Source organism: Athene cunicularia (genome assembly GCF_003259725.1).
Source record: "Athene cunicularia isolate RWA chromosome 4 unlocalized genomic scaffold, athCun1 chr4_part1, whole genome shotgun sequence".
Lineage (NCBI taxonomy): Eukaryota > Metazoa > Chordata > Aves > Strigiformes > Strigidae > Athene > Athene cunicularia.
In genome coordinates, this window is record NW_020799098.1 from 28,818,906 (window position 1) to 28,835,979 (window position 17,074).

Sequence of the window (17,074 nt, forward strand, 5' to 3'; positions counted from 1 at the left end):
TTTTTTTTAAGAAATACCTTCCCTCTGGTTTTCCCTCAGGAGACATTTGAACTCCTAAATACGTTTCGATGTCATTTACAACATGCTTATAAACATGCTAAAACAAGCTTTATTTCACAGAAAATAAAAAAACAGAACAATTCATTTGATACCCGTTACAAAGCAGCTGTGCTTATGCTCTGCTGCAACAGCAGGGCTGTATTTAGCAAAGCTGTATTATCTCCTAAACCAGATAAGAGAATCACCAAGCCCCACTCCTGTCATCCCAGGAACCCACGTCCTCTGTCAAAGTCTAAGTCGGTGGAAGGACCATGTGAAGAAAGTTGAGCTACCCTGCTTCTGAACAAACAACAAATGAACAGGAAGAGCAAATTTCATCTTATTGCCATGCTTTAAGAAAGGAAAAATCAGATGACCTGACACAGTCTTTCCATTTCTCTTTCACACAGTGCAACTCGACTTTCCTCCAGTCATGGAAGCAGCACATCCCAGATCAGCCAGGGCAGCTGCACAGCTCCCTCTACTCCATCGCCAACTGTGATCTGAGTGCTGATGCTGCACGCTGTTCATGGGCAGCAGCTCCAAGGGGACTCCTCACAAGAAAATGCACAACGATTTATAACATATGATAGAGCAAGAAATAAGAAAGATTTCCAAAGCAACTAGATGCTTCAACACAGTCTCCCTTAGGTTATGGATCCTTGGATATGCTATTTTTGCAGACTATCTACTCTATTATGAATTTAGTTCTATCCACACAACATCACTTTTAAATGCAGCCTACTGATTCTGTTCACATCACATTCACAGGGTATGTCTCACTGTCATCTACAATTTTGCCTGAGGAATGGATTTCAAAAGACCACCACTTTGCCCACCACTAAACCCCTCCTGAAGAAGCAGTTCCAAATTCAAACCTATAGAAATCAGGAATCAGGCCTAAAATCATACGAAAAAGATATTTTTTCCTATTATTTCCTATTTTTCCTATTAATTCATTTTAAAAGATATTTTTTCCTATTTGGAAGAAAAGTCAAGCTTCTGTTTTCTAAGATTTTAACCTGTTCTCATTTTCCCAATTCTCTTCATCACCCTAAATATAAGCAGAGTGTCTCACATCAACACAGACACCAGAAGCTAAGACTTTAAAAGAGAGGAAAACAAACAACAAAAAGGAAGCTAAAATAAGTGTCTCCCAAATTTTGCACAGGTTTTTGTAGTCTCATCTTTCTCACTTCTATACTTCATAAAGATATTTAGCAAATAGTAGAATGTGGAAAATTCATCCCAAAAACTTCTATAGAATTCAGTAAAAGTCAGAATGTGCATGATAATGTTGCACCATTTTTCTACCTGTTGTCCTTGCTTACTGCTCTCCCCCCTTCCACACTATGTGTTGATCAGTCCTGTCAATTTAGACTGCAAGGTCTTTGAAAGCAACATATACTATACTTGCAAAATTGCTACAAAGTCCCTGCTTCAACTGGTACTTCTACTTGCTCCTAGTTTAAACAATAAAACCCCTCAAAAATATCAGACTAATTATTTATAAATATTAATTATAAATTTAAAATAGTCTTTAAATATCTAATATACCATATATAAATATATAACAATATTTATATAAATAGTAACGGGAAAAAAAAGTAAGAACAAGTCATACTAATGCACTAAAAAAATGGGGGGGCGGGGTGTGTTTGCTTTTTGCTTTGTAAACTTTCTTTCTCCTTTAGCTACAGTAGGTTTTCTTTAATCTCAAGGACCTAAGTTCGCATGATCCCTGAGGGTTGCTTTAGCACACTAAAAATAGCAAAAAGCAAAACAACTGTGGTACAGCCCAAAAGCAAATGTGGGTCAACCACACTCCTGTATTCTTGGATCACTGTGTAATCCACTGAGTTTCTGTAGACATTTTTCTTCCCACTGCTTTGCTGAATACCTAGTGGTTTAGGTATCATATACAGAACAATATCTAAACAGGATTAAATCAATATATATTTATAGCTCTCATACATAGCCAACTGACTAGGTCAATCCACAGAAAGCAATAGTTCCCGTGTTTAGTCATTTTTTTTTTTTTGAAATTCAATAGGGGAAAAGAGCAGCAAAAATACTTGTATGTTTTCTGCTGAAAACACATTTCCTGCTCCCCCTCTATTACACCTTCAGACAAGGGCTTTTGCTTTGAACAGCTGCCCATCTTCTAACTTCATCAATGACAAGACAGGAATGGCTGCTGGGAATGAGTCAGTAGGACACAGTACAGGGCTCTGGTGTTGCCTCTTGCCTGATCAGAGAAGTTACCACAACATTTTCCTTTTAGAGGTTTCTAACACTCGGAAACAAAATTATCTTATCTTCCCCTTTTGGTGAGACATTTGTCTGCAACTGCCTTCCAGCTCTTGTCATGGTGCCCTTCCCCTCCTCTTTTTCCCATCTGCAGTTCCTCTGCTTTGGTCCATAAGCCCTAATCTGATGACACTGGTGCTGTAATCACTGATTTGTATGGGATCCAGTACTACAATCCAAATTTCTCCTTTCTCTTGCATTCCTTGACTTCCCAAGGATTATTTATTGATTTTAAATGTTACGTAGTAAACCACTGCACTCTGAAAGTAGTTTTGTGAAACTAAGAAGATTTTTAAAAAAAAAGTTTTATCCATTACAAAACCTTTAAAGATATTGTCTAAATCATATTGTTTTGCCTAAGGAAAAAAAAAATCTTTACAGTTACACTGAAATACAGATCAGGAACTCAAAAACCACCCTTCAAAATAAATGTCACAGCAGTAGGTAAATATTACAGTGCACACTTCTATGCATCTCTATTAAAAATGTTTTGCAGGGCATGGCAAGCCTGACAGAGCATGGGCTTCTGCCATTAGCCAGTTTCATCAACAAGCTTTAAGTTTTGCTCACAGGTTTTGATACCCAGCGCCTTCCTTTTATTATTACAGTCATAGTACCTAATCAACCAGCCATCTCAGAAAACAGAATATAATAAAAGCAAGTGTAGCAGTTATCTGGTAGACATATTAGAAGTTTATTAAACAAAAGCATTATGTTATGTCCAGAGATAAGGCTGAAGTCTTTGAAAAGCACTGTTAGACACAGCTATGCCATTCGATATACATAAAGCAAGTCTTTTGACAGACACCCAACAATCACTAATTTCTCCCTTCCCCACATGCATAAATGTTATGGTTTTTTAATGTGCCATTTTCTGTTCCAAAACTAATTAAAATTTAACTGCATATAATTTGGGCTTTAAAACAACAAAAAAGGTTATAAAGGGAGAAGGAGAAATGGACACACCTAAAAGATACAGCTTCCCTACTTCTGGTATTTTCATGCCAGTTCGCAAAGATAAATCATAAGACAAAGAGGGAAAAAGGACCAAATCATCAGACACATAGTTTATAGGAATCCTAAAATGAGACATCAGCTGACAATAGTGTCAGGAAACCAGTGCTGATGAGAAGGTCAGAAAGACTAGGATGTTCTATGCTGACCAAAGTTAGCTGCGGGCGGTTCCAAGCAGCTTGATTTGCAACCTCCAGAGACACTCTTTCTTTAATTAAAGACAGGTGAGACAAAAAAAAAAAATAAAAATCAAGAATAGAACAAGTTAGCTGTGAAGCGGCTAACTAGATTGCTTCCCAAATTTGCAATACCCAAAGGAAGGACTGCACAATGAAATCTGCTGTTCACTGGTAGCAAGATGCCAGGGTGAAAAAGCCACAAAGCCTTGAGCAGAATTAAAGGTGCAGTTTGGTAAGCAGCTCTTTTGGTGATGGCATGCTAGCTTCAGCAACACTCACTGTGGGGGAACTTGTTCTCATACCCATGGCACCCCTCTCAGCTGTGGCAACATGTTCCGTGTGGAACTGTGCACTTAGAAAGAAAAAAGTTAGTAATTTTTAAACACAGCTCAGATCCCTGAACTGATCTGCCTGATCTAGACATTTACATGTTGACAATCAAATGACTAATCTTGAATCTATTAAAATAATTGTAACTTATTCTCTTGATCTGGTCAAGTCCTGCAAGGATGATACTGCCAAGGTTGACTGAGAGACAGAAGTTGCCCCTGTCTGTGATCATCTGTAGGCTTAGTCTCAAAACTACTCATTTAGAATTCATCTCGGGAGAACAGAGGAGGCTGGTGGCACTGGGATGTGCTATTACCAAGCTGGAAGTAGATAGGTGAAATCAAGCACTCACTTATCAATGGAGAACAAACTCTCAGAATATATGCAAACCTAAAAGCAAAGACAGAAACCTAGTGACACATTACCCTGGGGGAGTCCAATGCACAACACCACAATTTTAGACTTGGCTGAAATTATATCCTTCTTGCTTCACACCATTAGTATAGAAAGATACCTACTTCTCTTACTGCTCCAGGTCTTGTATATTACTGATAAATTATTAAAATATGGTCTTCCAGGTCACTAATGCAAGAGTAAAAGGTCAAGAAGCAGTAAGCCCATACTAGAAAATACATCCACTCAATGACTAAGTGTTCACCATTTATGATTATCTTTTCAGCTCTACCAATAGGCCATTCTTAATCCCCTTAGCATTTATAACATTAGTTTAGAAATGCATTTCATCAGTCGGCATGTATAATCAACGAAATGAAAACAATTGTCCAAGCAGCATACCATAATCACCAAAATTATCAGCCATATCTGCAGTCTCTGTCAAGCTATTGCAAATTATTTTAATATGATCTGATTTCCAGTCAAAGAGAATAAAATTTATATGTACATTATCTATTACTGGATTTTTGCCTGGACTGCTTTGCCTAACAGGACAAATTCAGGTCATCCCGTTTTCTCCTTATAAAACACCAGCATAACAAACTACTTTCAGTTACACGCAACCCTTGCCATGTCCCCAGGCTTACTGAAAAATGGGTCAAGCATCTCTTTAGCCTTTTCAAAAGCCAAATTGAAAAGTCAGTATCTACATCCAGTTTCCTTCCCACATCTCCTGTAGCCCAAATCAAGAAAGAAAAAGATGACTTTGTACATTTTTGGTTTGTTTTTTAACTGCTTGGGGTCAGGTGAAAGCACAGCCTACATCAGAAACAGCAAGTAACCAGGTGGAGGACATAACACAAGCAAGATGTTTAAGGAGGAAGAATAAACAAATGTGGTTATTTCTACACCCGGCAAAGGACACAGGATTTCAAAGAGGAACTTGCTGACAGAGGCTCTGAATAAGTGACAGAAAACAACAGTGAGTGGGCTTCAAAACTTAACCAGCTGAAATTACATTTCAGCCTAACAAAGGAGGACTCATGTTTGTACTTTTACAGATTAAAAAAAAAACAGAAGGAAAATTGTGATAGTCTCAACATAAGAGATTCTGTGGTTATTGTATCAGCAAAACTTTCACCTTATGTCTATACAGCTTTGCAGCTCAGCTGTGCCTGTATATTTTCACATGAGGAAGGGAGGAAGAAAAAATTCAGTAAAGATTACGTTAGAGTTTCATTAATACCACAAAGCTGCCCAAAATGGAACAACTGCTAAAAAAAAAAATTAAGTGTGCTGCCAACATACCCTTTGCAATAACTCACACTGGTTTAAAGACGATGCAACATCCACACTAAGTGCACAGCACTTAAAAAAACACCACCAGGGTGAAGATCATTACTACAAAGGATAAAGCCCTTGCTGGCAATATGTCATTCAAATACCAAGAAACCTAAGAGAAGCATAAGGCTCCGATAAAATTTAATGATTTGGCTATGAGACTGAAGTGACAGGCCACATATCAAGAGACATCCCTCCTCCTCCAATTCCTCTGCTGTTTCAGAAAGAGTGGAGGCTGCACCAAGGCTATGCTGGATATACTCGGAAGACCCCACCTGGATTACTGCATCCAGCTCTGGAGCCCCCAGCATAAGAAAGATGTGGAACTGCTCAAGCAGGTCCAGGGAAGGCCACAAAGATGATCAGGGGGCTGGAGCACCTCCCTTATGAGAACAGGCTAAGAGAGTTGGGGTTGTTCAGCCTGGAGAAGAGAAGGCTCTGGGGAGACCTTATAGTGGCCTTCCAGTACTTAAAGGGGGTTACAGGAAAGGTGGGGAGAGAATCCTGATCAGGGAGTGTAAGGACAGGACAAGGGGTAACAGTTTTAACTGGAAGAGGATAGGTTTAGGCTAGATATAAGGAAGAAATTCTTCACTGTGAGGGTGGTGAGACACTGGAACAGATTGCCCAGAGAGACTGTGGCTGCCCCTTCCCTGGCAGCATCCAGGGCCAGGTTAGACGGGGCTTTGATCAACCTGGTCTAGTGGAAGGTGTCCCTGCCCGTGGCAGGGGGTTTGGAACTACATGGTCTTTAAGGTGCCTTCCAATCCAAACCGTTCTATGATTCCTAGACACATGCACCAGCCTGACAACTGGTAGGGACAGACAAGTCGCTGACTGCACCCCACTCCACACACAGCAGCCTCCACTGGAAAAAAGAAACAGCAACATGAAGAACAGCCTCTGCTTTGCACCACAGGAATGACATAGGGAAAGCCATGGGGATGGGAAGAGCTGACCTCCGCACTGCCACACTCCCCAGACACAATCCAACGCAGAAAAAGAAGCTGCTCTTCATTTCACCCTTCTGAAAGTGACCAAATGTTTCTAATATAATTTATCAAAAATTTTCTAATTAGAAACAGCTATCAGTATTTCCAGGACTTCAGTCTCTAGCATTGCTGTGTATTTGCGCACATCCTTATCACGTGTACCTGATGGGCTAGCCAACATGTGTTCAACTAAAGATGCAGCAATACTTTCTACAAAAAAAACCCACAAACCCCTCAAAATCTTTATTTTCAGATAAATATAAATTGCACATCCCCAGACGGAACTAACACTTTCTATTTCTAAGAAAGTAAAATGACAACTTTTTTAAGTTTTAAAATGGCTCTTAGCAGTGGACTATAATTCTGCTATTAGACATTTTATATGGTTGGCAAATCTGCCTAGCCTAATTAAAAGCACCTCATAGATAGTAGGAACTTGAACTATTTTGAACTTAGAAAAAAAAGGTAAACAGAAAGCTAATGTCATCTTGGTATTGTGCTTGCAAACTGTAGAAGAAGCGTTGGGTATTACCACCCTCAACACAGATTAGTAAAAATACCGCAACATGGCAAAATACACAAAACTTTTAAAAAGCAAGCTCTTCACAGCTATTCAACTTAGAACATTTTTCTCACATCCTTACTTATATGTGTGTTAAAATGCCCTCCATGTATTGGTTTTTGTGATTAGAACATGCAAATGGTACTAAAAAAAAAGTCCGACAGCTAACATTAAACATCATAAATGTGTTCCTGAATAATTTAACAGTTATTTCCCAGTTTCACTCCAAGCCCTCAAACCACTCTGTTGCTGTAATCTGCTCTAGACTCAACTGTGGCTGTGTACTTTGGCACCGAGTCAAAACAGAGAGGTTATTGTTTGATTTATATGCCAAAAGCCTCTTAGATAAAGGACTAATGGCAGGCTGATAGCTTCAGCCTTTGCATGTGGTGTTTATACAGACCCTTCTTTCCTCTCCCTCCTTTCTGTGTATACTCCAGGAAGGCTGTGTCACATCAAGATCAAGTTAATTAATTAACTCATACTAACATAATTTGATTGATAAAACCATTGATTCGCTAAAGGTCATAGGGAGTGCTGGTAAAACACCAACTTTTTTGCCTGAACAATGTATATGGTTTTGAGATTTGGATTTTTCTACACTGCAAACAGCAATTTTAAAGCAATAATCACACTACAAAAATTGATGGCAAAAGTTATGAGAAATTAGTCCGTCAGTTAAGGTGCACTGCAAAGTTCAGAAGCTATTTCAGTACTTCACAAGATATTTGAGCAAAAAATAAATCAAGTCCTACAACAGGAAGAGTCACATAAGAGGATTTTCTATATTGTTAGGTCTGTAAACTACCGAACTTTCCCAAAAAGAAAACTAGAGGCCTTGCTTGTGTGATATACTTTGCTGATTACTACATCCAAACTAGGAGTATTTCCTAGTATATAAATGTTTCTGTACTGTTTTGTATAGGTCATATAGTCCTATATGACTAAATTATTATTTATTAGATGTTAGCAAACTTAATTACCAAGTTATACAATTAGATTAGTTTTCTGAAAGACAGGCAGCATAAATTTTTAGTTTAAAAATAAAAATCTCAATCTAAAGATACATAAAATAAAATTAATTGACAGACTAGATTCTTAATAGCCTTTTGCCACCAATTTATTTTAAAATACTTCTTTTAAACAGTAGACAGATAAAACAGAAGCTGACAGGCATTTTAAAAGCAGTTGTGCAATACTCAAGGTGTTGCAGATCAGCTTGCAGCCAGCAAGTCTAAAGCATTATGAGCAAAAACAGGAGCTGATGATCAGCCACAGTGTTTTATAATAGATTCTCCTGTGGACTACCTGAAATATTTGTAAGTAATAACTTTAGAAGTAACACATTTTTATCAGGAGTTTATTGGTCAGTTCACTATATGTTGTTCAATATACAGGTTCAACATACCAAGAATATACAGTATTTACTGGACTAATACAGTATACTTGGTCATAAAAAGACAGGATTTACCCCTAGAAGTCAAAAATTCTGTAATATTTTGCCTCCTCTCTCCTATTTTTACCTTTGCATGGATCCCCCTGTGCTAGTAATACTAACCCAGCAGGCAGGATCACTTTGCAAACCAAACTGGAAAGCAGAGAACTTGCTCTGCCTAGTCCTCGGCCGCCAGGAGGGACAGCCAGGCAGCTCAGCAGGATACAGCCCAAGTTTTCTTTCATTACTGATTCCACACAGAGCTGACTCAGTGTGGGCACAAAGCTAACAGGCAGAGAACAGGCGTTACTCTTTGAAAGCTCCAGCTCACAAATAAAAGGTACACTGTCCAGTGCACTAGGGAAAGTTGATTAAAACACTGCAATAAGAGAGGGAACAGTTATGATATGCAAGCTATTATATGTAGCTTCATAAAGGCATATCTAGAGATATCAACACTTCAGCACAATGCTGTACACCCAGTCAAGTTACATTAAACTTTGCAATCATTTTCAGATGCAGGATGATAAAGCAGGCTGTTAATTACCATTAAAAGAAGAGAAAATAAGATTCAGCAGACACAACCAATGAATAAGGCCAACAGGAACGGGAAAGCATTCTTTGAATTTGTTACTGAGCATCATGAGAGAACAAGTTTTAGATCATCTTACAAAGCATATGAAGTATGGGACAGGATTTTCACGGACATAGTAGCAAAAGTCAAAAAAAACGCTGAGTATACACAAAATCACGAGCTCATTTCAGACAGACAAGAATTGTGAAAGAATTATCTCAAAACAGCTTTTAAAACAACATCATAATTTTAAGTTACAAAACCACCATGCTTCATATAAACTATTGTGTTCCAATAAAACCATGACCACTATACTCCAGACCAGCAAGAAATATGCTCTCTGTTATCAGTGGAGCATGAGAGAACTTAAAACCAAACAATTCAGGAGATTCTTATAAACACAACCAACACAGCAACCCCAAACTGCTCCACAACAGCTTTGTTTACCTATAGCTCTTTGTTTGGGGCTGAATTCCTTTCCCCTCCTTCACAGATAATAGACAGTAAATCAGACTCTTAAAATCTGACATATTTTTAGTCCCACAGGTGAACTAAATTACAATAAAATTTAAGAATCAATTATTAGAAAGTTGGCAAGGATTCAGTTCACATCAAGAATTGATTAAAATAGGGGAAGAAATCCTCCCAACAAAAGTGAATGGTAAAAAAACATTGTACATTTTGATCTCTTTTTTTTTTTTTTTTTAAATAAAAAAATAAAAGAGGAAACTTAACTCTTCTGGCTCATTCATATATCTACTTTACAGATGGTCATATTTATAAAATAGAATATGTACACAAGTCTTATGACTGTGGCCAACCACCATCTGAAGGAGGTTCATCACTTGCCAAACCCACCATCTTAAGTTTTATCAAACATTCCCTTGATCCAAGCATCATGTAAACTTGTAAGGACAAGCATCTTAACCACAGTTCTGTTTCATGTTGATCTAAATATAGATGGGTTTTTTTTAATATATATATATATATATATATATATATACACACACACACACACACACACATATATATATGTTGTGATACATACAAGTAGTTTTTTGGCTTCAGAAAGCCAAAAAGTTTAACATACACTTCAGCATCCATGACATAGAACAACTTCACTTGGTAATAACTACATATATGAGACAATGCAGCTGCATGTGGAATGATGTTATTGAAAAGTAATGCAAGTCGACTCATAGCCACTTCCAGTATCAAAGAGTAATAGTGTAAACCAATGACACCAGTGTACATTAAAACAAAATAGAAAAATAATTCAAGATAGCAGAAAAATAATCCATGGACTATATTTTACTACAAAAAAAGTAAGCACAAAGGCATGTGCACACACAGAGTATCTGAAAAGAAAATTAATTTATAAATCCTCTTCTATTTATATAGACTAGTAATACAGAATTTCTGTATCAGCTTAATATTAGAACAGTTGCTTAGTGAAACATTTCTTTAAAAACATTCAGAGCTTTTTTGCATAGAATTATATATATATATATATATATATATATATAAAAATGAACTGATACAGTCAGATTCAATAATCCTTTCGACAGCATTTTTACGATGTTTCATCTGATTATATACCGCCAATACAGCATTTTCCTGTGTTAAAAATAAAACCACACAGTCCAGCGAATAGTCTGGGGAGCTATGGGTTCTCATCACCTTTGTGTTCTGTTTATTTTAGCTATTCCCAAGATCATTAATATCCACTTGAAACTGTAAACCTCAAGGTCAACCATAAGGAAGCAATATAATATGGAGTATTCAACTAGATTATACGCTGTGAATCATTAAGGCAGTTTCCTTAAACTACCATTTTTCTTTTTTCTTATTAATAGAAGAGATAAGAACATACACTTCATATTGAGCCAGAATTTAATTTGGAGGATTTACAGAATGACTGGTAATTCCTTTTGTATTTACTAACTGTGGCTTTCTAGAAAATGCCATGTAATCAGAACAAAACGAGTAGAAAAATATTCATCAAACTTTCCACAGGTGGAATAAAAATATACCCCAAAAACTGTAGTATTGTCTAAGTATCTTACCTCTGCCACAAGCAACACAAACCCCCTAAGTCTTGATTGTTGTTGTTAAGCTATAGCACCGATGCGTTACATGTATAAGCTTGTGACAAGCAGCACTGAGTACACACAAAAGCCCTACAAATACAACAGGTCTCAAGATCAAGAAGGGTTTGTTTGTGGACCAACCATCAAGCAAAATCTCTTCAACTCCTGGACTAACTTACCTCTTACATAGTTACCTTTCTGCAGATGACCTGTGCCAACACTAACACATCTGTAATGTGCAGATAAACCAGATCTCTATTTGTAACATCAGAGGGAAAATATAAATCGTCCCCTACGTGTGCTGTGGCATCCCAGTGCAGTAAATTGAAATCTGTAAAATAAACTCAGTGAGCAGAAGAGGCTGATATTGCAGGGAGAAACTGCTTAGATCAGGACTCTTCATCTTCTCCAAACCACCCTGTGAAAATGAGAACAAGTGCTTAATTCCATAACACCTTTTTGACTGCAAATTACAAAATTATTACAACTCTGAATTGCATCACTGACTAGTACACCGAAGTTCCCATTCACTTTGGAAAATTTAAATTTAAATATAACACTAATGCACATATACTGGGAGTCATTAAGCAAACAGATTTAGCTTTGCAATTTCATAGGGCAGCTGATACTGCTACAAGATTATTTCTTCAGCAGCTATCAAATGTTTTGTCTGGAAGAGAGTTCCTCTAAACAAGTTAGGCTACTCCTGCTGAGCTACTGGAAAAAGAAACAGCACGAGCATGAAATGGCTGGCAAAGGACCATGCTCTCCCTAAATACATTTCTGAAGCCAGCTCTATTCACATTCTACAAAACAGACTCCCAGCGATATTTCACACGATTATATCACTACTGTGCAAACTGCAATATGTTTTGTGTCATAATGCTAACGCTGGACGATGTTACTTGAGGAAACAAAGGCAGGTTTGGGAAGGTAAGGGATGTAAGAAAAGTCACCCATGCAGAGCTCTGGCTGCTCACCAGGCTGAAGCATGAGTGAAAGAGAAATCATACGAATAGCCCTGAAACAGAAGCCATGCCTGGAAACTGCACCAACAAGAAACAGATTGCCTTTGCCTGAAGTCCTTTTATGACATATTACTTATCAACTTCAAGAAGTTATAATCTTGCATGATTATTATCCTGGAACTAAATGCCTCTGGTTGTCTTAAAATACATGAATTCCAGCATGTCTCTTGCAAAATTTGGATTATCTCAAAAACTTTACTGAAAGTCAAGTGTACCAATAAAACAGGGATTTTATTAATCTTTTCTAAGGATTCTTCTTTTTGATCTACAGCAAGCATACTTATCAAACACAAGGTTTGATCATTTCAACCCTTTCTGATGACACCCTAAACAGAAGGAGCTGGCAGATTACTGAGAGAGGAGAGCAAGGAAGATGCATCTCAGGAAGGGAGGGCTGGTTTTGACAGAGGCTGACTTGATGTTTAGGTTTTACTAATCCTTGAAGTATTAAAGCCCACTAAGCTCCATCTTGTACAGAGACATGATTTTGAACATGTTCTGTACAAACACAAAAGCAAATTAACTATCAACCATGCAAAGAGTCCTAGCTCTAAGATGCAGTCAGCATGCCTCAGAATATTTTATCTCCATCCTTCCTCTAACCCTATCTGTTCAGTTTTTTAATTATGCTGTTTAACAATACAGAATACATACTGTTATCATTTTCATCCATTAACCAGATGGTAGGATTCTTTCCCTTCTGCATTAGCTTCACACCAGACATTACTTCAGAACCTTTATTACAGGCCACAGAATATTTTGCTATCCTAAAACTTTCCCATTAATCAAACAGTAGTATAAAAGGAGCTCTTAAACAATTATGTTGGCACTGGGGCACCCAGTGGATAGCTATGCATCATACTTGGACTTGCAAAAACAAGTTCCGGGTCCAAATCAAGGGTAGTGTTGTCAATTCTTGCCAGGCATTCAGGACTAAGCTCTTCTGCATTGACTCAACATGGGATCAGGTCTAGGAGTGCTCCTTCCTCTTCTTCTCCTGCCCCACCAATCCCCCAAAGTAAAAAATTATTTGGAAGTCTTCAAAGATTTCTCAAAGGGGCTCCTGCAGAAGGGTAAGATGCATAGCCTGTAATAGCATGTGAAGTCACTGTCAAGTAGATTTTTTTTTTTTTAAATGGGTTATTCCAGATGTCTACCACCATTCAAAAGCAGAAGCAGCACCTGATCTTTAGACCTCAGACAACAATTAAAGGCAGGCTGATCCATATAAACAACGAAGCACACCACAGCAATTGGAGGACTGCCGGAAACAAACAGCTGACCATCTAGATGAACGCTGGTTTGCTTCCTTCAAGACAAACAAAAGAAAAATCACTGAAAAGTGAAATTCTTTCTGTTGAAAGTATTGCCTACTGTGACCTGATCCACCCACCCTGTTTTCCAGTTAACAGATGTGGATATACAGTACTTCACAAGGTAAAGGGAAGGCTTGATGCTGAAAGGCTTCGAAGATACACCACAGACCTCTTGATCACTGTAACAAAGCAAACCTTAATCACTTCAACATTACCCCAAAATTCACTCTTGCTCCTCTAACAGTGGCCAAGCTCTGCAGGGGCGAAGGAAAAAAGTGAACACAAATAATTTCTTAAAACTTTCTAATATTCAAAACCATCATTTAGTCCTGTCTGAGTTTCAACTGGCTGCCGTTTAGTCCAACAAAACGGTTCTGTAAAATGTTTCATTCCTGTGAGCTGCAGGACAACTTATGCAGAATGCCAGACCGAGTTACTGTTCAAATCAAGTAAATTGAAAGCTTCTGAGTAGGACTGTGTACACTAAAAGGTATATCAAAATTCTTGCCAAGCAGCTCTTTAAAATGTGTATATTAAAGAGTTACTTGTCAGAGATTTTAATTTAGTTTTTGGACAAAGGAAATAAAATACGTTAAAAACAAAGTCTGATCCTTACAACATATGTATTACTTGGGAATTCTACATGTAACATAATAGGTTACTTCAGAGCATTCTGTTCTGTGTTTTAAAGCTATTGCATAAGGTTATTTTAATAAAAATTATTCCAGTGAAAGAACAGTTAGTAATGAAGTGCTGACAACTGAATCTACATTCAGGGATTACATTCGAGGGCCAACTCCACTTTTACAGATGCACTTGTTAGTTGTCCAATAGATGTCCTCAAGGCATGTAAAACCAATATATTTTGGGTCACATTTGGCAGCAGAGATAGATGAGACAAGTGAAAACATTTACCAAGAACACATCTGAAGTGTGTTTTTCTTATTAGAGAGATGTAAGAAAATAAACCCAGATACCGTGGAATGCCAGGAATTCCCTCTCCTCGACGTTTTTGATTTACAAGGCCACTTTTTGGTAGTCTTCTTTGACCTCCCTCCCTAACTTGCTGGCCTAAATTCTTGCATTACTGATGCAACCTCTTGCCTAGGCCATTTTGAGGGCTGAATGTACAGGAATACATCTTAATCACAGAACGAAAGACAATCATTTCCATAAGTGACTCAGTTACCACAAATTCATTGCTTATGAAGCATTATGGCACAGACTAGTTGAAATAGTCAAAGATACTCTCTTTATGAGTTGAGAACAAGTATTCAAGTAGAGACATGGAGACCCAAAATAAACAGTAAAAAAATAATCTGGAGCAGACCTTACATCTTAAAGATGTGTTGTTTGAACATGCAGGGCCAAATTCTCTGCTAGCATGTTGGTAAAAACAAACTTAGATCAACTCAAGGGCTTGGCCCTGCATTATCTTCCTTATTCCTCTCTCTTACTTCAAAGTAGCATATTTGTCATAGTTTCAACGCAAACCTAGAGCTCTAGCTTCTTTAGATCTTATGCAAGCCTAATATGGCCAGTTCTAGCCTTCGAAACCAAACTGACAGCTCTACAGAAAGAACAAAGCTCCAGCCTCAGGTTTTCATTTTTATAACCATTTCCATACTCTGGTTGTTTCTATCATGGAGAAGAGATAAGGACTTCTATCTTGCATATATTTACCCTGTGTTCTGGATATCTTCTCACAATCCCTCCCTGATACACTTCTGTCTACCACAGAATGAGTACGGAGAGCAGAATGTTTGAAGCCATGACATATTCCCCTGTCATTAATAAGAACTGCAGCTTTTTCTGTGGAGGTTATTTTCCTTTTTCTAAGGGATAACTGGAGCTCAAACAGCCACGTGCAGCACACACATTCAGCACGTGTTCTGTGGCTGTTTCCAGTAACTGAAAATGGCTCAGTATGGGTTTCTTTTTCTGATTGCTTATTTAAGTAAGGGATTTAGATATGGTCATAAAACTTTTCTCTCCCACAGCAAATGGAAATCTTTCCCAGTTGAAGATCATTTTAGAAAATATACTCACAATCTATGGAAATTAAGTGGTACTAGGTGTAGCATCATCCAGAGACTGCAGAAGGACCGCAGTTCATCACGGCATAAAAACTGGCTTGGTTTGGTCAGTTTTCACAACCACTTCTGAAACTGTGAGCAGCTATAAAGCAGCAAAACCCATTTCAGTATCTCTTTGCTACACTTCAGGAAAACAAGATGCACAAAGAGGTGAGTACTGGAGCTAGGCAGTATTAGAATCCAAAGATATGCCATCTAAATAACAGAAGTCTTGCTAAGTATTATATAGCCATGCTAAATAACAAAAGAGGAGGCTGGATTTTTGGATCAATTATAAAAAATTAAAATCAGTAATTGTGTATTTATCTGTATAAAACCAAAGAAGTATTTCTCCATGCACAGATTCTGTCTGCCTTCCAGGGTAAAAGCATCTTTAAGCTCTGCCAGGTAAATAGCTCACTTCACATAAATTTTAGCCCGTGTAAACTTTGATTCCTGTTTCGTATTAAGTTTGGAATCATACCAGAATACCAAACATATAGTCAAAACTTGCAACCAAACCTGCTGCCAACAAATATTAGTTTCCTTCCCAGACATTGATTTGTCATCTAAATGACAAGCTGTCATTTGTTCTTATCAGTCTATTATGGCACCATTTTCTCCATACAGCAGGCTTACTTTATAGTACGAAAATGATAAACTAAAAGACCCCTCCAGGTCACTCAGTCACTCTCTGCTCTGGCAATATAGCTGAACAGCAAACGAGTAATTCCACAGTATTCGACAAAGCCAATGCATATCACTGCATTTTAAAACCTTGTTGTTGAGGTAATTCAGGAAGCAAACTTGAAGGCAGGTAGCCAAACAGAGTGAGAGCTAGTCTTAGAAAAATCTCACAATGTCAGCCAAAGCAACAGTTACTGGGAGACCATACTTTAAGACAAGAAAGATCAGAGCTCACTTTGGAGATTCATAAAGTCTACTTAAACAGACACAGTCTTTAAGCTGCTGTTGAATATGCCTGCAGGAAAATGCACCATGGCCATACCAAGAGAAAAGCAGTTTGCAAACTTATGCAGGGGAAAAAAGAAACTCTCAAAATTCACAAACAAAAGCATTAAGGTAACAAGAAAGGGATGTCACTTTTAAAAGAAATGCTGCAGACAGCCAAAAAACCACTTCCCCTAAGCAACATAAAGATCTTCCCTTTCTGCCCTGACTGCAGACATCAGTAGTTACTCCTTCTGATAGCTAATCAGAAAGAAATTTGTCCTTTACATCTTGCAGTACCCACAGAACAAAGTGCAATGCTAACAAAGAAACAGTGAGAAGATAAAACTGGCCGAGAAACTGTACTCAGTGAATTTCTTTACTGACATAAAGTTACCTTGCTGTGCTAACCAGCTGAAGATACAAGTACTCAGAGACCTGCTGA

At 37.9% G+C, this 17,074-nt stretch overlaps 1 protein-coding gene across 1 annotated transcript in view; it reads right to left on the reverse strand.

Moving 5' to 3' along the window:
- The window catches only part of SCFD2 (sec1 family domain containing 2), a gene marked incomplete at its 5' end in the record, with an annotated part of 197,228 nt that overhangs the window by 163,709 nt on the left and 16,445 nt on the right, over positions 1-17,074 (reverse strand). The window lies entirely within an intron of this gene.